The sequence below is a fragment of the Dendrobates tinctorius genome, unplaced genomic scaffold (genome assembly GCF_039654945.1).
Source record: "Dendrobates tinctorius isolate UK_male_01 unplaced genomic scaffold, ASM3965494v1 ptg000028l, whole genome shotgun sequence".
In the NCBI taxonomy this organism is placed as follows: domain Eukaryota; kingdom Metazoa; phylum Chordata; class Amphibia; order Anura; family Dendrobatidae; genus Dendrobates; species Dendrobates tinctorius.
Window position 1 is genome coordinate 38,494,857 of NW_027361696.1, and position 26,683 is coordinate 38,521,539.

Here is a 26,683-nt window from a genome sequence, read left to right on the forward strand (position 1 = left end):
GTCTTCCTCAAGGTGAGTGGATTAAACATATTCTTTGTGTGGTCATTTATTCAGGTATTATGCTTGATATGATATTACACTCTACCTGAGTATACTATAACCACTGTGTATCAGGTTTTGTTTTACTACTAAATAGTAATTTATATGTGATTTGTATACTGTCCAGGCAGTTGGTGGACATATTGTGGACTATGGGACCTCTTGTTTGTTATAGTCCCTTGCCTTGTTTTTAAATGTTTTTATTGTGTGTAGTGTTTCATGACCTGATGTACAATAAAAATTCATGATTTTTTCACAATTACTAGTTATTAGTGTGGTGATCCTAAATTATTTCTTTGCATAGTCTTTCATCTATTTAGAATCTATAGTATCTCTATGTAAATTTGGTGATCCCAGTAGGTTATATTTTTGTACTATTCATTGATGGTGCCCGCTTAAATTGTTTTTGATACAGGTGGTAATAGTACCATCATTTTTCCTCTCAATCAATATATCAAGAAAGGACAATGAAAACGGGTCAATCACAGAAGTAAAAAATAAACCACAATCATTATGATTCAGAGTGTCTACAAAAACAGAAAAACTATCCTTCGAACCCTTCCACAAAATCAGGATGTCATCAATATATCGAACCCACAGCTCGATTCGTTCCATAACGTCCAAACCACTCCTGAAGACCTGGGTCTCCTCCCACCAGCCCAGGAACAAATTTGCATATGCCGGGGCACATGGACTCCCCATAGCGGTGCCCCTGAGCTGGTGGTAGATCTTATGATCAAACAAGAAAAAATTCTTAGTGAGACAGAAACGAAGTAGCTTGATGACAAAATCGCTGTGGGTCTGATACTGACATCCTCTAGTGTTCAGAAAATATAACACAGCTTCAAGCCCCTTATCGTGAGGTATGGAGGTGTAAAGCACCTCCACATCAATACTGCCCAAATTAACCTCGGGATCAACACATAATCCCTCTATTCTCCGAAGAAGGTCAGGGGTATCCTGCACAAAAGATCGTAATGAGGCGACAAAAGGTTTCAGGACACGATCTAAATAAATGCCAATGTTGTGGCTAATACTGCCCATTCCTGACACAATAGGTCTCCCCTTTAAAGGGGAAAGACCCTTGTGTAATTTCGGTAGGCAGTAAAAGGTAGCAACTATTGAATCTTTAGGCATTAGAAAATCAAATTCAGATTTGTCAATAACTCTCATGGATAAACCTTCATCCAGGATACTTTTGAGTTCAGACAAATAATCAGAGGTAGGGTTATGATCCAAAATCTCATAACTCACTCTGTCCTCAAGGAGGGTCTCACACATTTTAGAATATTGTATAGAGTCAAGGATGACCACACTGCCACCCTTATCTGAGGGTTTAATGACAATGCGGTCATCCTGCTCAAGCTTATTGATAACTGCCATTTCTGTTTTCGTACAATTATATCTGGAAAAGATCTTCTTTCCTTGTAAGGATTTCAGATCTTCTGTAACCAAGTTTTCAAAAATATCTATAGCAGACACATCTCCAATAGGAGGGGGCATTTTAGTGCTCCTATTTTTTAATTCAGTGAAGGGACCCCTTCCAAGATCGTTGGGGTTCATTACACCAATACTAGATAACAAGCGTACGTCTGGCAACAAATCAACAGGAATCCCCATATCCATACAGGTACGATTATCCTGTTGCAGAAAAAACTTTCTGCAACATACCTTACGTAAAAACAAATTAAGATCTTTTATAGACCGAAACAGATCAAGGTCTGTACTGGGGACAAATGTGAGACCCTTTTGCAAAACCTGTAGTTCTTCACGGTTGAGCACCCTAGAGGACAGATTAACCACTTGTATACCGTTAGTGACCAATGAAGATGCTGAATTAGGGACACGACTAATAGGTAAAGTGATATTAGAATAGTTATTCCCAGGAACAGTTCTTATTTCCGTACCGGATGTTGACGGTTCCTTAAAGGATAACTCTGATCTAAAAAATGCGATCCTGTAGTAGTATCGGATCTATCCAGAGGACCACGATGACCACGGCCACTAACTCTACCTCTATTCCTCCCCCTATTGCTTCTACCCCTTCCCTCAGTATCAGAGAAGTCAGTATCTGTAGAAGACAAATCAGTTTCAAGATCAATGTTGTTATTACGATTACCAATAACCAAATAGGCCTTATTATCCTTAAAATCTTGAGCGTCCCTCAAATATTGGCGATGTTTACGCTCCTTAAGATGATATTGGAAACGCTCCAGATTAATTTCTAACTTACTTTCCTTTAAGGAAAAGTCAGTCTCCGTAGAGAATTTTTTGGTAACTTCAATTTGATCTCTCAAACGGTCATTCAAAAGACTCAAAGTTTTCTTTTCCTCCTCCAAGAGGAGTTGCATAAGACGAAGGGAACTACTTGTAGCCTCTTTTTCCCATTTGGCAATAAAACTGGGGTTCTTATGTCTTACCCCTGCAGAAATATTAATTCTTAATCCTCGTGGGACAATACCCGCCTTTAAATAATTTTCAAGGCTCTGTACCTCCCACCATGATATAATCTGGTCACGATATACCTTAGGCTGGTTTCACATTTGCGTTTTTTTGCGCTGTAAAAAAACGCATACGTGCGCATGCGTTTTTTCCCCTATATTTAACATGGGTGCGCATACCTGCGCGCTGGTAAGCGCACGTATGCGATTTTCATGCGCTGCGTTTTTTTGGGGTGTGCGTTTGTATTTTCCAGACGCAGCATGTTGCATTTTTTGGCCCTGCAAAAAAGCGCATGCGCACGTATGCGCACGTTTTGCGCTAAAAATGGCCATTATAGCCTATGGATGCGCATACGTGCGCACTGGCATGCTCATGTATGCGTTTTTTTGCACATGCGTTTTTTTTTGTTAACCATGGAATTTAGGGGTTTGGGTTAGAGTTAGGGTTAGTTAAGGGGGTTTAGGGTTAGGGTTAGGGTCAGGGTCAGGGTTAGGGTTGGGGTTAGGGTCAGGGTTAGGGTTAAGTATGGTTTGGTTAAGGGTTAGGGTCAGGGTTAGGGTTAAGTATGGTTTGGTTAAGGGTTAGGGTCAGGGTTAGGGTTAGGGTTAGGGTTAAGGTTAGTTAGGGTTTGGGTTAGGGTTAAGTATGGTTTGGTTAAGGGTTAGGGTCAGGGTTAGGGTTAAGTATGGTTTGGTTAACGGTTAGGGTCAGGGTTAGGGTTAGGGTTAGGGTTAGGGTTAAGGTTAGTTAGGGTTTGGGTTAGGGTTAAGTATGGTTTGGTTAAGGGTTAGGGTCAGGGTTAGGGTTAGGGTCAGGGTTAGGGTTAAGTATGGTTTGGTTAAGGGTTAGGGTCAGGGTTAGGGTTAGGGTTAGGGTTAGGGTTAAGGTTAGTTAGGGTTTGGGTTAGGGTTAAGTATGGTTTGGTTAAGGGTTAGGGTCAGGGTTAGGGTTAGGGTCAGGGTTAGGGTTAAGTATGGTTTGGTTAAGGGTTAGGGTCAGGGTTAGGGTTAGGGTCAGGGTTAGGGTTAGGGTTAGGGTCAGGGTTAAGGTCAGGGTTAGGGTTAGTTAGGGTTTAGGGTTTGGGTTAGGGTTAAGTATGGTTTGGTTAAGGGTTAGGGTCAGGGTTAGGGTTAGGGTCAGGGTTAGGGTTAGGGTTAGGGTTAGGGTCAGGGTTAGGGTTAGGGTTAGGGTCAGGGTTAGGGTTAGGGTCAGGGTTAGGGTTAGGGTTAGTTAGGGTTTAGGGTTTGGGTTAGGGTTAAGTATGGTTTGGTTAAGGGTTAGGGTCAGGGTTAGGGTTAGGGTTAGGGTCAGGGTTAGGGAAAGTCATGGTTTGGGTTAGTGTGAGGGGCCACCTAATGTTGGAAAAAAATGCAAACGCGGTAAAAACGCACTAAAAACGCATACAAACGCATAAAAACGCTGCGTTTTTTTCATGCATGCTCATAAAAATGCTTGAAAAAAACGCAGCAGTTGTATGCTTTTGTATGCGTTTTTTCAATGCGTTTTTTTGCGGGAAAAACGCGCTGCAAAAAAAAGCAAGTGTGAAACTAGCCTTAGTGAGTTCTTTAAAAGCAACGCTATATGTAGGGAGATACTTTTTCTGTGTGAACGAGTGTTCAGAAAATACCTCCTTTGCTTCAGCTAGCCATTGGTCCGTATTTAGACCAGTTGTCAAGAAACCTGCCATACCCAAGGAATATTAGGATTAACAGCAAAAAAGTGGGTTAAATACCCACAAATTCTCACGATACAGAGTACCAAATCAGCAATCGAGAAATAACATAAAACATAACTTTTAATAATAGATGTAAAAGCTACCAAAGATAGTAGTGCAAGTGAATCACTAAATCAAAAACCACAAATAATAAAGGAGGTAACTGTATGAATCTCTATAACAGATTACTGCCAATATATACATGTGGCTATTCCAAGTCCAAAATTTTTGAGAGATTGGACCAGAAAAATACTTGGACTGAACCAGTGCAAAAAGGCCAAGTAAAAAATGAACAGTTTCCTTATCAGAAACTTATGTACATGCGGCATAGAATATGTGGGTAAAACCATTAGAGAATTCAAACGTAGGATTGGGGAACACATTGGAGACATTATCCATAAGAGAGATACCCCTATTTCACGTCATATTAATCAGTGCCAAGGAGGGAATGTTAATTCCATTCAATTTCTGGGGATTGAAAGGGTAAAAAAACCACCAAGAGGTGGTAATTGGGATCGCATCATTCTACAAAAAGAGACTTAGTGGATCTTTTGTTTGAACACCATGACCCCAAGAGGGCTTAATGACCAACTCAATTTTGGCTGCTATATCTAGGGTTTGATATATGTGTTTTAATATTTCCTTTGTATATACTGTAAAATACCCCTCCTTTTTACATGTTTTTGCTACCTTTTATTCTGAGTTTGAATTTTTGTCATTTTCCATCTTGCTTTATTTTGATTCTGGTAATGCTCTCTTTAGGCCTCTGATTTGATTAATATTTATTTTTGGCAATCATTTTGGTGATTGAGGCCTTTTAGGGTTGCATGATCTGTCTATTCGCTTGTAAGATTGGCTTATGGACTGTTTTAAGTGCGCATGACGATATTGCCTTCTAGCAGCATTGCGACCTTTGTCGCATGCTTTACTTCCGTTCTGTTGGCGCTGCTTTAACATGAGTGCGCATGACCGGAAGTGTGGCGGCCATTTTTTCTGCTGGCACCGATGAGTGCGCATGACCGGAAGTGCGGCGGCCATTTTTTCTGCTGGCACCGATGAGTGCGCATGACCGGAAGTGCGGCGGCCATTTTGCTTTTGGGCGGTATGACGCAACCGGAAACAGGGCGGCCTTTGCCGCGGGACACGCCGGCGTTTATACACTATTGCATGGTTTGGAAGGTGGGCATTTTCCATTGATACACTCATCATGTGCCTGCGTCCCACAGGGACCAATGGTGGACGGCGTGCGTTCCAAGTCATCTCAGGTGGATGTGTTCTATTTGATTGGCAGTTTATTTAAGTGCCCTCCTCATTAGTCTGCCTCACTCCATTTTCATCTTAGGAGGCAGCCTGTATATTCTGTGATGATGCCCAGTTTGTGCTAATATGTCCCCTGAAGAGTCATTTAGTGACAAAACGCGTCGGGATGCACAGGGACTTTGTAGGGCTATGGTTTATAGGGATTAGATGTGGACTGCCCTTGTTAGGGCGGGAGTCATGGGTGTCAGTTGTAGTTCTAACAGGGCTTGTATAGGGTTAACCCCCCCTTTTTCCTGACTTGATATGACTCTGATGGGACATCTGATCCTGGACATCCTCCATCTTCATGTGGTGAGATCTTTCCTTTTCACATTTTTTTTGTTGATGGGTTTATTATGATGTCCTTGTTATATACATGAATAGGCATATTCCTTGATAACCTTTACAGGGTAGAGGCCTCTTTAGTTCCTCTGATAAGGAAACTGTTCATTTTTTACTTGGCCTTTTTGCACTGGTTCAGTCCAAGTATTTTTCTGGTCCAATCTCTCAAAAATTTTGGACTTGGAATAGCCACATGTATATATTGGCAGTAATCTGTTATAGAGATTCATACAGTTACCTCCTTTATTATTTGTGGTTTTTGATTTAGTGATTCACTTGCACTACTATCTTTGGTAGCTTTTACATCTATTATTAAAAGTTATGTTTTATGTTATTTCTCGATTGCTGATTTGGTACTCTGTATCGTGAGAATTTGTGGGTATTTAACCCACTTTTTTGCTGTTAATCCTGATCCCAGGACACCAAAGAGTTGGGGCAGGCTGCAAGCAAGTGTCAGAGCAGTGCCTTGCAAATGTTTTTGCAAAGAGCTTTGCAAGTGCTCTACTCCTGTTTTAAGAGTCTAGACAGGCCCATAGTCTATGCAAGAAGAAGTAAACTATAAAAAGCCCTTTATTCTTTAAAATGGAGAGGATTTTTAATAAGAAGAAAATTGCAAAATTACTTATTTTTATAAACCCTTTGCAATTTAAACTATTTAAAATGTTGAGAATGACCTTCGTGCAGGTGGTAATGTGCCGTCTGCCGGGCGGATGCCATCACCCCGGTATCAATAACACCATTAAAAAGCTCTGGTAAGTGTCCAGGATTGCAGAGCGGTGTTGGAAGAAAACAAATTTGCAAGACGACTTCACCGCATTCAAACAGGCAACACTCGCTTTCAAATCTGCCCTCACCTCTGCTAAACAGGCCTACTTCACAACCCTCGCATCTTCCCTATCTTACAACCCCAAACTTTTAACTCCCTCCTCCCCCACCACTGTCCCCTCCAACCTCTCTCATCTCTGCTGAGGACTTTACCACACACTTCAAAAATAAGATTGAGCAAACAAGGCAAGTCTTCATCATTCAACCACCACAACCCCTTTGTATACCAGATCAATGCCCAAACCCCATTACCTCCCTCTCCAACATCACTGAAGGGGCGCTTAATTGTCTCTTCTCCAAATCGCCCCTCACAACCTGTGACCATGACCCCATCCCACCTCCTCCCCAACCTCACCACCACACTTATCCCATCCCTAACCCACCTCTTCAAACTATAACTAATGTCCGGTACCTTCTCTTCTGCTTTCAAACATGCCACAATCATGCATATCCTTAAAAAGCCAACCCTCGACGCAACCGCTATGTCCAGCTATCGCCCAATATCACTGCTCCCATTCGCTTCCAAACTCCTGGAACAGCATGTCCAAACTGAACTTTCCTCCCACCTATCATCTAACTCGCTCTTTGACAATCTACAATCTGGTTTCCGCCCACATCACTCCACTGAGACAGCCCTGATCAAAATTACTAACGTCCTACTTACAGCCAAATCAAGCGGACAATACTCTATACTCCTGCTTCTAGACCTGTACTCTGCATTCAACACAGTTGACCACTGCCTCTGACTACAGATCCTCTCCTCCTTTGGCATCAAAGACCTCGCCCTATCCTGGATCTCCTCATACCTTTCTGCACATTCAGCGTCTCCCACACTACCTCCTCATACCACCATCTCACTGTTGGAGTCCCCCATGGCTCTGTTTTAGGACCCCTACTCTTCTCAATCTATACGCTTGGTCTGGGGCAACTCATAAAGTACCACCTTGATGCTGATGACACTCAGATCTACCTCTCTGGCCCAGACATCACCTCTCTGCTGTCCAGAATCCCAGAGTGTCTATCAGTCATATCCTCCTCCTTTTCTCGCTTCCTCAAGCTCAATGTGGACAAATCTGAACTCCTCATCTTTCCTCCATCTCAGAGATCTTCCTTATCCGACCTAGCTATAACAATTAATGACATCACACTTACCTCAGTACCGGAATTCCGCTGCCTCGGAGTAACCTTTGACTCTGCCCTCTCCTTCAAACCGCACATCCAAGCTCTTTCTACCTCCTGTCGCCTCCAGCTCAAAAATATTTCCAGAATTCGTCCTTTCCTCAACCCTCAATCTACTAAAATCCTTATGCATGCCCTCATCATCTCCCCCCTCGACTACTGCAACATCCTTTTCTGTGGTCTCCCTGCTAACACCCTCGCACCTCTCCAGTCCAACCTTAACTCTGCTGCCCGACTAATTCATCTTTTTCCTCGCTACTCCTCCGCTTCTCCCCTCTGCAAATCTCTTCACTGGCTCCCATTCCCTCAGCGTATCCAGTTCAAATTACTAATACTGACCTACAAGGCCATCTATAAGGCTACTTTCACATTAGCGTTTTTTAGCGCTGCTCTTCGTGCGCAATAGAAACGCATGCAAAAAACGCATCATGCGTTTTGTATGCGTTAGTGTTTTTTAGGCGCATGCGTTTTAAGCAGTTTCTAGCCATGTTAACTCTTAAAACGCATGCAATTTTAATCGCAGGCGTGTGCATGTCCACGCTAAGAACGCTAATGTGAAACCAGCCTACCCTATCTCCTCCATATGTCTCTGAACTAATCTCCCGATACCTTCCCTCACGTAATCTCCGGTCCTCCCAAGACCTCCTTCTCTCCTCCACACTTATTCGCTCTTCACCCAACCGCCTCCAAGACTTCTCCCGAATTGCCCCAATCCTCTGGAATTCTTTGCCCCAACATGTCGGACTATCAACCACATTTGGATCCTTCAGATGGAACCTGAAAACCCACCTTTTCAAGAAAGCCTACAGCCTGCAATGACCTCCTTCTCTCTCACCACTACCGGAGATCTCACCTCTACCAACACCGGAACTGCTGCAACCCACCAACCTACTGTCTCCTTCCATATCATCCTGTAGCATGTAAGCCCGAAAGCGCAGGGTCCTCTCCCCTCTGTATCAGTCTGTCATTGTTAGTATTTTTACTAATTATGTAAATTGTCTCTTCAGAGAGGAAAAGGACTAGAACTCTAGTGCCACCTATTGGAGGTAGCAATCCTAGAAGTCAATGTTGACCCTTTAACGAGCCTTGTTACATGACTTAGGATAAAAGCCAAGCCAGAATCTCAGTTTGCAGACCCTGTATTTCGGGGTACTGCCCCTCGTCAGTGCAAAGTGTGAGATCTAGTTTGGCTGTGTAAGAGGCGTCTGACCGATATCCAAAATGTATCATTTCTCCTTGCGGAGAATGACATGCTAAGCATTAGTTTGTTTACTGTAAGTGATATCTGTAATTTGTATGTAACCCTTCTCATGTACAGCACCATGAAATCAATGGTGCTATATAAATAAATAATAATAATAATAACTGTTAAACTTCAGACCCTATACACGAATCCCAACATTCCTTCTAGTGTAATTCATAGTGACCCTCTAAACCACAGTGTTCCCTCTGGTATAATCCATATTGTTCCCTTTGGTATAATCCACAGTTCTCCTTCTGCTATAATCCACAGTCTTCCCTTTGGTGTAATCCATAGTGCCCACTCTGGTGTAATCTACAGTGTTCCCTTTGGTACAATACATAGTGCCCACTCTAGTGTAAACCACAGTGTCCCCTCTGATATAATCCACAGTATTCCCTCTGGTATAATCCACAGTGCTCCCTCTGATACAATCCACAGTGTTCCCTCTGGTATTATTCACAGTTTTCCACCTAGTATAATCCAAAGTGTTCACTCTGACATATCCACAGTACTCTCTCTGGTGCAATACACAGTGCTGTCTCTGATATGATCCACAGTGTTCCCTCTGGTATAATCCACAGTGTTCCCTCTGGCAAAATCCACAGTTTCCTCTGATATGATCCACAGTGCTCCCTCTGGTGTAACCCACAGTTTTCCCTCTGGTATAATCCACAATATTAACTCTGGTATAATTCACAGTGTTCCTTCTGATATAATCCAAAGTGTTCTCTCTGGTACAATCCCCTCTTACTTAATTCACAGTGTTCCCCCTGATATGATACACGTGTCCCCTCTGGTATAATTCTCTGGTATAATCCACAGAGTTCCCTCTAGTATAATCCACAGTGCTCCCTCTGGTATAATCCACAGTGTTTCCTCTGGTCTAATCCACAGTGCTCCCTCTGGTATAACCCACAGTGTTCCCCCTGATATGATGCATGTGTTCCCTGTGATATGATACATGTGTTAACTCTGGTATTATCCACAGTGTTCCCTCTGGGATAATTTGGTGTTCCCTCTGGGGTAATTCAGTGTTCCCTCTGGTGTAATCCACAGATTTCCCTCTGGTGTTACTCCACAGTGTTCCCTCTGGTATAATTCACAGTGTTTTCTTTTTTATAATCCATAGTGTTACCTCTGGTGTAATCCACAGTATTCCCTCTGGTATAATCCACAGTGTTCCCTCTGATATAACCCACAGTGTTCCCTCTGGTGTAATCCACAATGTTCACTCTAGTATAATCCACAGTGTTTTTTCAAGTATAATCCACATTGTTCCTTGTTATATAATCCACATTGCACAGTGTAGGCTGAGATACAGAGAAAAGGGTGTTATGTGGTAGTTTGACCATTGGAGGGCAGTGGGGAGTATAGGAGGGTGACTATGTAACTGCCATGGGTCAAAGTAACTGCCATTGGTCAGAGGTTACTGTCAGGTGATAGTGGGCAGAGCTACTGGGACTGGGAGTATAAGAGGTCAGGGAAGGTTCTGGAAGTTCCAGTCAGCCAGGGGAGCTCACAAGAGAGGAGGGTCTGCTGTTAGGAGAGGCAGCAGAGAACCCTCAGAATGACTGACAGTGGAGACGGTCATGGGGGGTGACCCAAAAGGACAGTGGCTGCGGACAGAGACAGACTGTGAGTCTCAGGTGGACGGCGTACTCTAAAAAGGGCGCAACGCGGTGGTGAAAGTGCCTAGGGCAGCCACAGCGGGAAAGAGCCATAGAGGACGCCTCGAACGGTAATACAAGGAAGAGAAAGTACCCGGGTCTGTGTAAGAAGTGAAGTGTGGACTAATCCTGTGACGAAGTACGGTGGTCGTCCAGAAAATGGCCAATAAAATCTGAACTGTTGGACACAACCCTTGTCTCTGTCTCGTGTCTGCCGACGCCAAGAGGTGGGTCACCCCCCAGTTCTGTGGGATCAGCATCACAGCACACCTTCCCCCGCCTATCAGCATCAACAAACACCTAATCGCGCCTCCCTCAGCCCGAACCATACAATATGATACACGTGTCCCCTCTGTTATAATTCTCTGTTATAATCCACAGTATTCCCTGTGGTATAATCCACAGTGTTTCCTCTGGTCTAATCCACTGTGCTCCCTCTGGTATAATCCACAGTGTTCCCTCTGATATGATGCATGTGTTAACTCTGGTATTATCCACAGTGTTCCCTCTGGGATAATTCGGTGTTCCCTCTGGGGTAATTCAGTTTTCCCTCTGGTGTACTCCACAGTGTTCCCTCTGGTATAATTCACAGTGTTCCTTCTTGTACTGTACACAGTGTTTCCTCTGGTATAGACCATCTTGCTCCCTTTGATATAATCCACATTGTTCTTTTTTGCATAATACACAATACTCCCTCTGGTATAATCCACAGTGTTTTTTTTTATAATCCATAGTGTTACCTCTGGTGTAATCCACAGTGTTCCCTCTGTTGTAATTCACAGTGTTCCCTCTGGTATAATCCACAGTGCTCCCTCTGGTATAATCCACAGTATTCCCTCTGGTATAATCCACAGTGTTCCCTCTGATATGATACATGTGTTAACTCTGGTATTATCCACAGTGTTCCCTCTGGGATAATTCGGTGTTCCCTCTGGGGTAATTCAGTGTTCCCTCTGAGGTAATCCACAGTTTTCCCTCTGGTGTACTCCACAGTGTTCCCTCTGGTAAAATTCACAGTGTTCCTTCTTGTACTATACACAATGTTTCCTCTGGTATAAGCCATCTTGCTCCCTTTGATATAATTCATAGTGTTCTTTTTTGTATAATACACAATACTCCCTCTGGTATAATCCACAGTGTTTTCTTTTTTATAATCCATAGTGTTACCTCTGGTGTAATCCACAGTGCTCCCTCTGGTGTAATTCACAGTGTTCCCTCTGGTATAATCCACAGTGCTCCCTCTGGTTCAATCCACAGTGCTCCCTCTGGTATAATCCACAGTATTCCCTTTGGTATAATCCACAGTGTTCCCTCTGATATAACCCACAGTGTTCCCTCTGGTGTAATCCACAATGTTCACTCTAGTATAATCCACAGTGTTTTTTCAAGTATAATCCACATTGTTCCTTGTTATATAATCCACATTGTTCCCTCTGGTATAACCCACAGTGTTCACTGTGGTGTAATCCACAGTTTTTCCTCTAGTATAATCCACAGTGTTTTCTCTGGTATAATCCACATTGCTCCTTGTGATATAATCCTCATTCTTCCTCTGGTATAATCCTCAGTGTTCTCTCTGGTACAATCCGCAGTGTTCCCTCTGGTATAATCCACAGTGTTCTCTCTACATAATCCACAGTGTTCCCTTTGGTATAATCCACATTATTCCCTCTGGTATAATCCACAGTGTTCCCTCTTGTATAATCCTCAGAGTTCCCTCTGATATCATCCACGTGTTCTCTCTGGTATAATTCACAGTGTTCCTTCTGGTTTGATCGATAGTTTTCCCTCTGATGTAATCCTCTGTTTTAATCCACAATGTTCTCTTTGATATAATCCACAGTGCCCCCTCTGTTTTAATGCACAGTGTTCCCTCTTACATAATTCACAGTGTTCCCCCTGATATGATACACGTGTCCCCTCTGGTATAATTCTCTGGTATAATCCACAGAGTTCCCTCTAGTATAATCCACAGTGCTCCCTCTGGTATAATCCACAGTGTTCCCTCTGATATGATGCATGTGTTCCCTCTGATATGATACATGTGTTAACTCTGGTGTTATCCACAGTGTTCCCTCTGGGATAATTTGGTGTTCCCTCTGGGGTAATTCAGTGTTCCCTCTGGTGTAATCCACAGTTTTCCCTCTGGTGTACTCCACAGTGTTCCCTCTGGTATAATTCACAGTTTTCCTTCTTGTACTATACATAGTGTTTCCTCTGGTATAAACCATCTTGCTCCCTTTGATATAATCCACATTGTTCTTTTTTGTAAAATACACAATACTCCCTCTGGTATAATCCACAGTGGGATTTTTTATAATCCATAGTGTTACTTCTGGTGTAATCAACAGTGTTCCCTCTGGTGTAATTCACAGTGTTCCCTCTGGTATAATCCACAGTGCTCCCTCTGGTTCAATCCACAGTGCTCCCTCTGGTTCAATCCACAGTGCTCCCTCTGGTATAATCCACAGTATTCCCCCTGGTATAATCCACTGTGTTCCCTCTCATATAACCCACAGTGTTCCCTCTGGTGTAATCCACAATGTTCACTCTAGTATAATCCACAGTGTTTTCTCAGGTATAATCCACATTGTTCCTTGTTATATAATCCACATTGTTCCCTCTGGTATAACCCACAGTGTTCCCTCTGGTGTAATCCACAGTTTTCCCTCTAGTATAATCAACAGTGTTTTCTCTGGTGTAATCCACATTGTTCCTTGTGATATAATCCCCATTCTTCCCTCTGGTATAATCCACAGTGTTCTCTCTGGTACAATCCACAGTGTTCCCTCTGGTGTAATCCACAGTGTTCCCTCCGGTTTAATCCACAGTGTTCTCTCTGGTACAATCCACAGTGTTCCCTCTGGTGTAATCCACAGTGCTCTCTCATACATAATCCACAGTGTTCCCTTTGGTATAATCCACAATGTTCCCTCTGGTATAATCCACAGTGTTCCCTCTGGTATAATCCACAGTGTTCCCTCTTGTATAATCCTCAGAGCTCCCTCTGATATCACCCATTGTGTTACCTCAGGTGCAATCCACAGTGCTTCCTTTGATATCATCAACAGTGCTCCATCTGGTATAATCCACAGTGGTCCCTCTGATATCACCCACGTGTTCCCTCTGGTATAATTCACAGTTCCCTCTGTTTTGATCATAGTTATCCCTCTGGTGTAATACTCTGTTTTAATCCACAATGTTCTCTTTGATATAATCCACAGTGCCCCCTCTGTTTTAATGCACAGTGTTCCCTCTTACATAATTCACAGTGTTCCCCCTGATATGATACACGTGTCCCCTCTGGTATAATCCACAGAGTTCCCTCTAGTATAATCCACAGTGCTCCCTCTGGTATAACCCACAGTGTTTCCTCTGGTCTAATCCACAGTGCTCCCTCTGGTATAATCCACAGTGCTCCCTCCCTCTGGTATACTTCACAGTGTTCCCTCTGATATGATACATGGGTTCCCTCTGATATGATACATGTGTTAACTCTGGTATTATCCACAGTGTTCCCTCTGGGATAATTCAGTGTTCCCTCTGGTGTATTCCACAGTTTTCCCTCAGATATATTCCACAGTGTTCCCTCTGGTGTAATCCACAGTGTTCCCTCAGATATATTCCACAGTGTTCCCTCTGGTATAATTCACAGTGTTCCCTCTTGTACTATACACAGTGTTTCCTCTGGTATAATCCATCTTGCTCCCTTTGATATAATCCACAGTGTTCTTTTTTGTATATTACACAATACTCCCTCTAGTATAATCTACAGTATTCTCTTTTGTATAATCCATAGTATTCACTCTGGTGTAATCCACAGTGTTCCCTCTGGTGAAATTCACAGTGCTCCCTCTGGTTTAATTCATAGTGCTCCCTCTGGTATAATCCACAGTGCTCCCTCTGGTATAATCCACAGTGCTCCCTCTGAAATAATCCAAAATGCTCCTTCTGAAATAATCCACAGTGTTCTCTTGTATAATCCATGGTACTCCATTTGGTATAAATCACAGTGCTCCCTCTGGTGTAATCCACATTGTTCCCTCTGGTATAACCCACAGTATTCCCTCTGATATAATCCCCTGGTGTAATCCACAGTGTTCCCTTTGATATAATCCACAGTGCTCCCTCTGGTATAATACACAGTGTTCCCTCTGATATAATCAACAGTGTTCCCTCTGGTATAATTCTTTTTTATAATCAACAGTGCTCGCTCTGGTGTAATCCACATTGTTCCCTCTGGTATAACCCACAGTATTCCCTCTGATATAATCCCCTGGTGTAATCCACAGTGTTCCCTTTGATATAATCAACAGTGCTCCCTATGGTATAATCCACAGTGTTCCCTGTGTTATGATACATGTGTTCGCTCTGGTATTATAAACAGTGTTCCCTCTGGTGTAATCCACAGTACTCCTTCTGGTGTAGTCCACACTGTTCCCTCTGGAATACTCCACAGTGTTCACTCTACAGGGTGGGCCATTTATATGGATACACCTAAATAAAATGGGAATGGTTGGTGATGTCAACTTCCTGTTTGTGGCACATTAGTATATGGGAGGGGGGAACTTTTCAAGATGGGTGGTGACCATGGTGGCCATTTTCAATTCGGTCATTTTGGATCCAACTTTATTTTTTCAATGGGAAGAGGGTCATGTGACACATCAAACTTATTCAGAATTTCACAGGAAAAACAATGATGCACTTGGTTTTTACATAACTTTATTCTTTCATGAGTTATTTACAAGTTTATGACCACTTATAAAATGTGTTCAAAGTGCTGCCCATTGTGTTTGATTGTCAATGCAACCCTCTTCTCCCACTCTTGACACACTGGTAGCAACACCGCAGAAGAAATGGTAGCACAGGCTTCCAGTATCCGTTGTTTCAGATGCTGCTCAGCTCGTATCTTCACAGCATAGATAATTGCCTTCAGATTGCCCCAAAGATAAAAGTCTTAGGGAGTCAGATAGGGAGACCTTGGTAGCCATTCAGCTGGCCCACGACGACCATTCCACTTTCCAGGAAACTGTTCATGTAGGAATGCTCGGACCTGATACCCATAATTGATGGTATGGTGTGATATATGGGGCAGAAAGATAGTGGGGCCATTCTTTATCAATGGGAACCTCATCGCCACAGGATATCTGAAATTGCTACATGATGATGCACTGAAGATGGCACATTCCCTGAGTTTTTCCAGCAAGATGTGCACCACCACTTAATGGGTGTTAGATCTGAGCATTCCTACAAGGAATTTGACTCCCTTAGACTAGCAGTTCTTCTGCGGTGTTGCTATCAGTGTGTCAAGAGTGGGAGAAGAGGGTTGCATTGGCAATCCAATACAATGGGCAGGACTTTGAACACATTATATAAGTGGTGTGGTGTAGTGACCACTGTGTCTGCTAGGGGGTGCTGTGTGGGTGTCCCAGGACAGACAGATAGCCATGTCCAGAGTGGTAACAGGAGCAGGGTGCTAAAGGGTCGTTATGTATCCCAAGGTGGGTGGCCTTGGGATGAAGGCTTGATTATTTGCTGATCAGCAGAGCTGATCTTTCGTGCCAATGTGTTAGGGAGAAGCCTTCAGGTGATTCGTGAGATGGTGGGATCAATTACCTACAAACCCACCTAGGGGCAGGTGTCTAGAATGCCACAGTAAAGTATATGTGTGTGAATGATTGAAGGACCTGTGATGAGGTCATAGCCATGTGATCTGGTGGGCATGGCTACGGACCATATAAGGTGGTCAGGGTAGGTCACATGAGTGAATGCTTGGGCCCGGTTGGTCCGTATGGAAGGTGTCATCTGTGCTGACATGGCTGCCTTCCTGACAGCATGTGGAGAGGCTGTGTATAATGGCTGCATATGTCTGATAGTTCCCTGGAGGGAATGAACGTCTGCACTGAGAAGCAGCCGTGATAAGGTAACCCGAACAAGGGATGTAACTGTGAGGCTAGAAAGCCTGTGTACCGGACATAGCAAAGCCTGTGTGACAACGGGATAAACAGAGGGGAGCTCTGTCATGGACGCTATGCTGTTGATATGAACTTTCTGTTGCTGTTTGATGGTTTATGCTGCATAATAAACCGAATGGACTGAATTATGTTGAGAAACCTGTGCCAGACCTGATTTATTGGCTGCCAAGCGAGTATCCCCCTACCTGAATGACAAGCACTACCTTACAGTGATCATAAACTTGTAAATAACTCATGAGAGATTACATTTTTGTTAAAACCAAGCACAGTATTGTTTTTCTTGTGAAATTCTCAATAAGTTTGATGTGTCACATGACCCTCTTCCCATTGGAAAAAATAAAGTTGGATCCAAAATGGCCAACTTCAAAATGGCCACCATGGTCACCACCCATCTTGAAAAGTATCTCCCCTCCCATATACTAATGTGCCACAAACAGGAAGTTGATATCACCAACCATTCCCATTTTATTTAGGTGTATCCATTTAATGGCCCACCCTGTAGTATAATCCACAGTGTTACCTCTGATATAATCCAGTGTTCGCTCTGGTATAACCAAAGTGTTCCCTCTGGTATAATCCACAGTTTTTCCCCTGGTATAATCCACAGAGTTCCCTCTGATATAATCTCCAGTGTTCTCTCTGGTATAATCTTTTGTTCCCTCTGATGTTATCCACAGTGTTCCCTCTGGTACAATGCACATTGTTCCCTCTGTTGTAATCCCCAGTGTTACCTTTAATATAATCCACAGTGGTCCATTTGGTATAATTCACAGTTTTTCCTCTGGTATATTCCACAGTGTTCCATCTGGTATAATCCACAGTGTTCCCTCTGTTGTAATCCACAGTGTTCCCTTTGATATAATCCTCAGTGTGCCCTCTGGTATGATCAACAGTGCTCCCTCAAGTATAATCTCCTGGTCCAATCCACAGTGTTCCCTCTGGTATAATCTACAGTGCTCCATGTTGTATAATCTATATTTTTCCCTCTGGTATAATCCACTGTGTTCCCTCTGTTGTTATCCACAATGTTCCCTTTGATATAATCCACAGTGTTTCCTTTGGAATAATCCACAGTGTTCCCTCAGGTATAATCTACAGTGCTCCTTCTGGTATAATCCACAGTGTTCCCTCTGGTATATTCCACAGTGTTCCATCTGGTATAATCCACAGTGTTCCCTCTGTTGTAATCCACAGTGTTCCCTCTGTTGTAATCCTCAGTGTTCCCTCTGGTATGATTAACAGTGCTCCCTCTAGTATAATCTCCTGGTCCAATCCACAGTGTTCCCTCTGGTATAATCTACAGTGCTCCATGTTGTATAATCTATATTTTTCCCTCTGGTATAATCCAATGTGTTCCCTCTGTTGCTATCCACAATGTTCCCTTTGATATAATCCACAGTGTTCCCTTTGGTATAATCCACAGTGTTCCCTCTGGTATAATCCACAGTGTTCCCTCTATTATTATCCACAGTGTTCCCTCTCGTGTAATTCAATGTTCCCTCTGGTGTAATCCAAAGTGTTCTCTCTGGTATAATCAACAGTGTTCCCTCTGGTATTATCCACAGTGTTTCCTCTGGTATAATCCATGGTGCTTCCTTTGATATAATCCACAGTGTTCTCTTTTGTATAATCCACAGTGTTCCCTCAGGTGTAATCCACAGTGTCCCCTCTGGTATAATCCACAGTTTTCCTTCTGGTGTAATCCACAGTGTTCATTTGAATATAATCCACATTGTTCCCTCTGGTGTAATGCCCAGTGTCTTACAGTCTTCTGTACATTAGATTTTTGCCTCCATTATCCAGCCTTGGTTCCTTCATGGTGTCCAGAATGCCCCATCAGGATTCCTCCTAGCATTATTTAGAGCTCAATGCTCATTACTGCCATTTAGTGAGTTTGGGGTTCGTACTTGACACTCTGTGTCCGGTGGTAAACTCAGAAGACGGACTTCTCCCAGAAATCTGTTTTAATGTTTGGAGTTCCGTAGAAAATCCGGGAGGACATAGAGAGAAGAGAGAACTTTTCAGCTACAAAGTTTGGGTCCCTACAGTTTTTAAAGTGGTTCAGGTTCAGGTTCAAATTCAGGTAGAGTTTTGGCAACCGAAACGAACTATGGAGTAAAGTTCAATCGGGCACCAGAACCCAAACTTCCACCGGTCTGCTCATCAATAATGAAGAGGAGTTTCTTGGAACTATATTTAACCTCTTTACCCCCAAGGGTGGTTTGCATGTTAATGACCAGGCCAATTTTTACAATTCTGACCATTGTCCCTTTATGAGGTAATAGCTCTGGAATGCTTCCATGGATCCTGGTGATTCTGACATTGTTTTCTCATGACATATTATATTTCCTGATACTGGTAAAATTTATTTGATATTACTTGTGTTTATTTGTGAAAAAAATGGAAATTTGGTGAAAATTTTACAATTCTAACTTTGAATTTTTATGCGCTAAAATAACAGAGACATGTAACATAAAATACTTAATAAGTAACATTTCCCACATGTTTATTTTGCATCAGCACAATTTTGGAAAAAAAAAAAATTGTTAGGAAGTTATAAGGGTTAAAAGTTAAACCGCGATTTCTCATTTTTACAACACTATTTTTTTAAGGACCACATGACAGTCGAAGTCACTTTGAGGGGTCTATATAATAGAAAATACCCAAACATTACAACAGTTTAAAAACTGCACCCCTGAAGGTGCACAAAACCACATTCAAAAAGTTTATTAACCCTTCAGGTGCTTCACAGGAATTTTTGGAATGTTTAAAAAAATAAACATTTACCTTTTTTTCCCCAAAAATTTGCTTCAAATCCAATTTTTTTTATTTTACCAAAGGTAACCAGAGGAATTGGACCCCTGAAGTTGTTGCGCAATTTCTCCTGAGTAGAATTATACCCCATATATGCAGATAAACCACTGTTTGGAAGGAGCGCCGTTTAACTTTTCAACGCAAAATTGGCTGGAATTGAGATCGGATGCCATGTTGCATTTGGAGTGCCCCTGATGTGCCTAAACAGTGGAAACTCTTCACAAGTGACACCATTTTTGAAACTAGAACCCCTAAGGAACATATCTAGATGTGTGGTGAGCAATTGAGCGCTTTGAATCCCCAAGTGCTTCACAGAAGTTTATAACGTAGAGCCGTAAAAATAAAAAATTATATTTTTTCCACAAAAATGATCTTTTTACCCCCAATTTGTTATTTTCACAAGGTTATCAGGAGAAATTGGACACCACGAGTTGTTGTACAATTTGTCCTGAGTATGCTTACACCCCATATGTGGGGGTAAACCACAGTTTGGGCGCATGGCAGAGCTCGTAAGGAGAGGAGCACCGTTTTACTTTTTCAACGCAAAATTGGCCAGAATTAAGATCGGACACCATGTCGCATTCGGAGAGCAACTGATGTGCCTAAACAGTGGAAACCCCCCAACAAGTGACACCATTTTGGAAACTAAACCCCATAAGGAACTTATCTAGATGTGTTGTGATGGCTTAGAACCCTCAAGTGCTTCACAGAAGTTTATAACGTAGAGCCGTAAAAATAAAAAATCATATTTATTTCCACATAAATGATCTTTTTGCCCCCAATTTTTTATTTTTCCAAGGGTAACAGACGAAATTGGACCCCAAAGGTTATTTTGCAAATTGTCCTGAGTGTGCTGATACGTATGTGGAAGTAAACTACTGTTTGGGCACATGTCAGAGCTCAGAAGAGGAGCACCAGATTTTACTGTTATGGTTTGCAGGTGCCATGACCCACTGGGAGAGCCCATGAAGTGCCAAAACAACCGAACCCCCCATAAGTGACCCAATATTGACACCATGGGTGTGTCACGGAATGTTATACCATTGGGCACTGAGGACAAAATAACTACATTTTTACCACCAAAATTTTGTTTTAGCCAAAGATTTTACATTTTCACACAAGAAGTAGGTAAAAATGGCAACAAAATTTGTCCCACAATTTCTACTAAACATGGCAATACTCCATATGTGACTGCACAATACTACTTAGCCATGTGGAGAGACTTGGGAGGAACGGAGCGCTATTTGCCTATTCAAGTGAATGATTCTGTGCATATGTCAGTGTGTTTCCACGGACCGTGTGTCTGTGGGCAAAACATGCTGATGTGTTTTTAATGTCAGCATGGGCTATAAAATGTCCCACACACATGCATACACATAACACACATAGTTGTCATCCATGTGACATGCATCTGCTCCAGGGAAAAAGCTTTACAGTAAGCACTGTTCCCAGGCGCCGGGTGCTGAAAACTGCTCTCATCATTCCCCCCTGCTCTGCTGGCAATCGGCGCGAGCAGGGGAGAATGATGAGAGTTACATTTAAGTAATAAAAGAGACAGAAGGTTGCGGCTGATGGGACTATTATCCCATCAGTCTACCCCTGCTGCTAATAAAAGTGATAGCAGGAGCGGTGGATGGGAGTATTCATCTGCCATTCCTGCGCTGTAAATAAATACGGTAATTAAAAAAAACGGCATGGGTTCCCCCTATTTTTGATAACCAGCCAGACAAAACTCACAGCCGGGGGCTCCAACTCTTAGCTGTCAGCTTCAGCAAGGCTGGTTATCAAGAATATTGGGTTCCCCACACTGTTTTTTTAATTATTTAAATAAATAATTTTAAAAATGGCGTGGGGTACCCCCTATTTTTGACAACCAGCCTTGCTAAAGCTCGCAGCTGTGGGCTGATATTCTCAGGCTGGTAAAGGGCCATGGATATTGCCCCCCAGCCTAAAAATAGCAGCCCGCAGCTGCCCAGAAAAGGCACATCTATTAGATGTGCCAATTCTTCCGCTTTGTTCGGCTCTTCCCATTTGCCCTGTAGTGGTGGCAAGTGGGGTAATATTTGTGGGGCTGATGTCACCTTTCAGATGACATCAAGCCCACGGCTTAGTAATGACAAGGTCTATAAGACACCCATCCATTACTAATCCTATATATTGTAAATAAACACAGATAAACAGAATAAATTCCTTTACTTGAAAGAAATTATACAGACTCCTTTATTAATCTCAATTAAACCATACTTACAACCATGCCTAATCCAAGTGAAGCCCTCGATCTCCTGTAATAAAAATAAAATAGAAAAGCAACAATATACCTTACCTGTCTGTTGTTGTGTCCCATGCCATAATCCATGTCTGGGGGATATACAGGTTTTAACCTGGACGGTGTCAAGATGCGACAGCCCCAGCTGAAAACCACTGGTGAATGAGATGCTGGGGAATGCAGTCAGTAACAGGAAGTGACATCATAGAGGTTACCTCTGGTCACTGAGCTCCTTTCACAGCTGAGCTGAGCTGCGATCAGATCCCCGCTAGCACAGTGAGCGCTCATGGCTTACAGAGCTAGCGGGGATCTCACCAAAGTCACCGAAGCTCAGCCTGGCGCAGAATACAGTCAATAACTGAGGGTGATGTCATAGAGGTAACCTATGGTCACTGGGCTCCGATCCGAGCCAGGCTGAGCTGCAGTGACTTCAGTGAGATCCCCATTAGCACCGTGAGCTATGAGCGCTCACTGTGCTAGCGAGGATCTGATCGCAGCTCAGCCCAGCTGGAAAAGGAGCTCAGTCATCGAAGGTAACCACTATGATGTCACCTCTGGTTACTGACGCTGCATTCCCCAGCATCTCATTCACCCATGGCTTTCAGCCATCCAGGTTGAAAACTGTATATCCCCCAAACTTAGATTACAGTGTGGGACACAACGACGGACAGGTATGGCATATTGCTGCTTTTTTATTTTATTTTTATCACAGGAGATCGAGGGCTTCACTTGGATTAGGCGTGATTGTAATTATGCTTTAATTGAGATTAATAAAGGAGTCTGTATCACTTTTTCAAATAAAGGACTTTATTCTGAATGTCTGTGTTTATACACAATACAAGTATAGGGTATAGGATTAGTAATGGATGGGTGCCTTTTAGACCTCGCCATTACTAAGCCGTGGGCTTGATGTCACCTGACATCAACCCCACAAATATTATCCCACTTGCCATCGCTACAGGGCAAGTGGAAAGAGCCAGGCACAGTGCCAGAATTGGCACATCTACAGTAGTAGATATGCCTTTTCTAGGCAGCTGCGGGTTGCTATTTTTAGGTTGGGGGGTCAATATCCATGGCCCCTTACCAGCCTGAGAATACCAGTTGTCTGCTTTAGCAAGGCTGGTTGTCAAAAATAGGGGGGACCCCACTCTGTTTTTTTTAATTATTTATTTAAATAAATTTAAAAAACAGCATGGGGACCCCTCTATTTTTAATAACCAGTCTTGCTGAAGCTGATAGCTGAGGGTTGCAGTCCCCAGCTGTGAGTTTTGTCTGGCTGGTTATCAAAAATCAGGGGGGACCCACGCCATTTTTTTAAAATTGCCGTATTTATTTACAGCGCAGGAGTGGCAGATGAATGCTCCCATCTGCCGCTCCTGCTGTCACTGTTGCTAGCAGCAGCAGGGTTAGGCTGAAGGGAGTAATAGTCACATCAGCCACTGCCTGCTGTCTCTTTTATTACATAAATGCTCATGCCGATCATCGGCAGAGCAGGGGAGAATGATGAGAGCCGTGTTCAGCACCCGGCGCCGGGGAACAGCGCTTTCTGTAATGATTTTTCCCTGGAGCACATCCTTGTGGTACTGAGGCGGCACACGCATGCCACACATGTGCCACAAATATTACACACATGGACACTGACATCTCTGGTACCGGAAATATCAGGATGTGTGAAAGAGGCCTTATAGCGGGTTTTTATGTTTGGCAGCTGTCACAAGCTAAAAGACGTTTTTTATGGCAAAAAATAGCTTTTGCATCACCACATTTTGAGAGCTATAGGTTTTCCATATTTTGGCCCACTGAGTTGTGTGAGGTCTCGTTTTTTGGGGGACGAGCTGACGTTTTTATTGATACCATTTTCGGACACATGACATTTTTCGATCGCTTTCTCTTCCGATTTTTAGGAGACAGAATGAGCAAAATCCAGCAGTTCATGAATTTCTTTTTTGGGGGGAACTTTATACCGTTCAGTGTGTGGTAAAATTGATAAGGCAGTTTCATTCTTTGGGAAAGTACAATTACAGAGATACCGCATTTATATTTTTTTATGTTTTGGCACTTTTACATAATAAAAACTATTTTATAGGAAAAATAACTATTTTTACATCTCTTTATTCTGAGAGCTATAATTTTTTTTATTTTTCTGCTGATGACACTGTATTGCAGCTTGTTTTTCGTGGGACAAGATGACATTTTCAGCAGTACCATATTTATTTATATAATTGTTTTTTGCCTGTTTTTTTTTTTTTTAAAAAAGGGGTTAACTAGTGGGACAATTTTATAGGTCAGGTCTTTGTGGACACAGCGATACCAAATATGTGTACTTTTATTGTTTAGATTTTTTTTCATTCAAATATTTATTTAGTGATATAATATATGTTGATCTTTTTATTATTATTTTTGATTTTTTTTTAAATATTTTTACAATTGTTTCACTTTGTTTACTTTTTCCTAACTTTTACACATTGTCCTTCTATGGGACAATCATTTTTTTGCATGCTGGTCGCTTCTATAGTATGCAGATGAAGCAGCACCTGCATACCATAGAAGCTGTCAGCGTTGCACTGACACAGGGAGACTTGCTGATCATCCTCTGCACATGATCAACAAGTTTCCTAGCTCTGGTGAGCCGGATGTTTTCATGACAACATTCGCTCACCATGGCAACAATCGGGACCCTGCATCACGCCAGTGGTCTCTTATTCAAAGGCAGAGGGGCCCTACGCCCCCTCCCAGAATGCTACGATCTTGTTTGATCACAGTATTTTGGGGGTTGAAGTGCCAGGTGCGGTCTGTGACCACTCCTGGCATCTAGCTAGTGCCGGATGTCAGCTGTGGGAATCAGCTGACACTCAGCCACGATCAGCCGCGCACCCCCTGTGAGCTCGGCCAATCACGATGACATACTATTCCGTCCATGGTCAAATTGTGCCGGGTCACATGGATGGAATAGTGCGTCGGATGTCAGAAAGGGGTTAAGCCATTCAGACAATTTTTAAAAAAAAAATCTTTATTGGAAAACCCCTTCAATTTTGTCTAAGGAATACCACTCGACGCCCACCTGTGGTTCCCTCATCATCCGTATATATGGCCAATATCCTCTCATATCATATTTTATTGCAGGGTGGATTATCATGTTGACTTTCTCTATTCTATGGATTTATGTCTTCTAACACTTTCCCAAGCTGCCAATATCCATCCTATAGATGAGGGACTGGGAGCGTGTTTAATGGCCCATGACTAAGTTGTTATGCACGGGCAACGGAAAAGCTATTACTCACAATGAGATTCACAGGACTGACAATGAGATGCATATGGAGAGCAAAGTCCCTTTATGACCTCCGAGAACAAACACAAAGTAATACCTGGCATCATCCATCCTCGTCCTGATCTGATGCACAAACAAAACTTCATCTCATGTACAAATGGATAGAGACACTTGGAAGTAAAGATCTCACACCAAGAATGAGTTACAGTCATGTTCAGCAATCACTATCACTGTGTAGGATCTCTAGATCAGCTACAATGGAGATGCAATAAATGACTGGATCCGATTGCAGATCTAGCCCATAAGAGGAGATGTTACCTCAACCTGCGCCATGTTGGTGCATTTCATGGAATAAAGGGTCTTAGGAGACTCTTCTACTCACAGCGCAGGAAACAGGAGTAGTAACAGGGTCATACCAGCACAAGCAGACACTACTGACTACACAGTCACACAGAGACGACTCCCATGTACAGAGACACCAGTATGAGGAATGACACATTGGAGGTTACTGACTTTCCCTTAAGCCTACGGACTGTAAGTTACATCTATGGTAGAAGCCCACTAAGTATACAGTTGAAATTAGAAGTTTACATCCACTATATAAAAAGACACATATGCATGTTTTTATCAATATGTGACATGAAATCAGAATAAACCTATCCCATTTTAGGTCAATTAGGATTATCATAATTATTAATATTTGCTAAATGCCAGAATAATGAGAGAGATTGTTTTAAGGCACTTTTATTACTTACTGCAAAGTCAAAAGCTACATACATCTCTTTAGTATTTGGTACCATTGCCCTTAAACTGAATGAATTGGGTGAAACATTTGCGATCTCTTTCCACAAGCTCCTCACAGTAGCTGGTCAGAATTTGGGCCGATTCCTCCTGACAAAACTGATCCTGGTTTGTAGATCGCCTTACTCACACTGGCCATACATTTTCTATAGGACTGAGATCAGGGCTTTGTGATGGCTGCTTCAAAACATTGACTTTGTTATCCTTAAGCCACTTTGTTACAATTTTGGCAGTACGCTTCAGGTCATTGTCCATTTGGAAGACCCACTTCCAACCAAGGTTTAACTTCCTGGCTGATGTCTTGAGATGTTGCTTCAGTATTGCCACATAATCTTCTTTTCTTGTGATGCCATCTACTGTATTTTGTGAAGTGCACCAGTCCATCCTGCAGTGAAACAACCCCACAACTCCGTGTTTCACAGTTGAGATGGTGTTCTTAGGCTTCCAAGCTTCTCCCTTTTTCCTCCAAATGTAGCGATGGTCATTATGCCCAAAAAGTTCAATTTTAGTTTCATCAGACCACAGGACATGTTTCTAAACATTAAGGTATTTGTTCCTGTGTGTATTTGCAAACATTAATCTGGCTTTTTTATGTTTCTTTTTGATTAATGGCTTCTTCCTGGCAGAGTGGCCTTTCAGCCCATGTTAATACAGTACTTGTTTCACTGTGGATATTGACACAATCTTAGCAGCTTCTGCCATCATCTTCACAAGGTCTTTGCTTTTGTCCTTGGGTTGCTATGTGTTAGGAACAGTGGAACGCACTAAATAAAAATAATAATAAAGTGCGTTCGCCGCTCGGGGTCCAC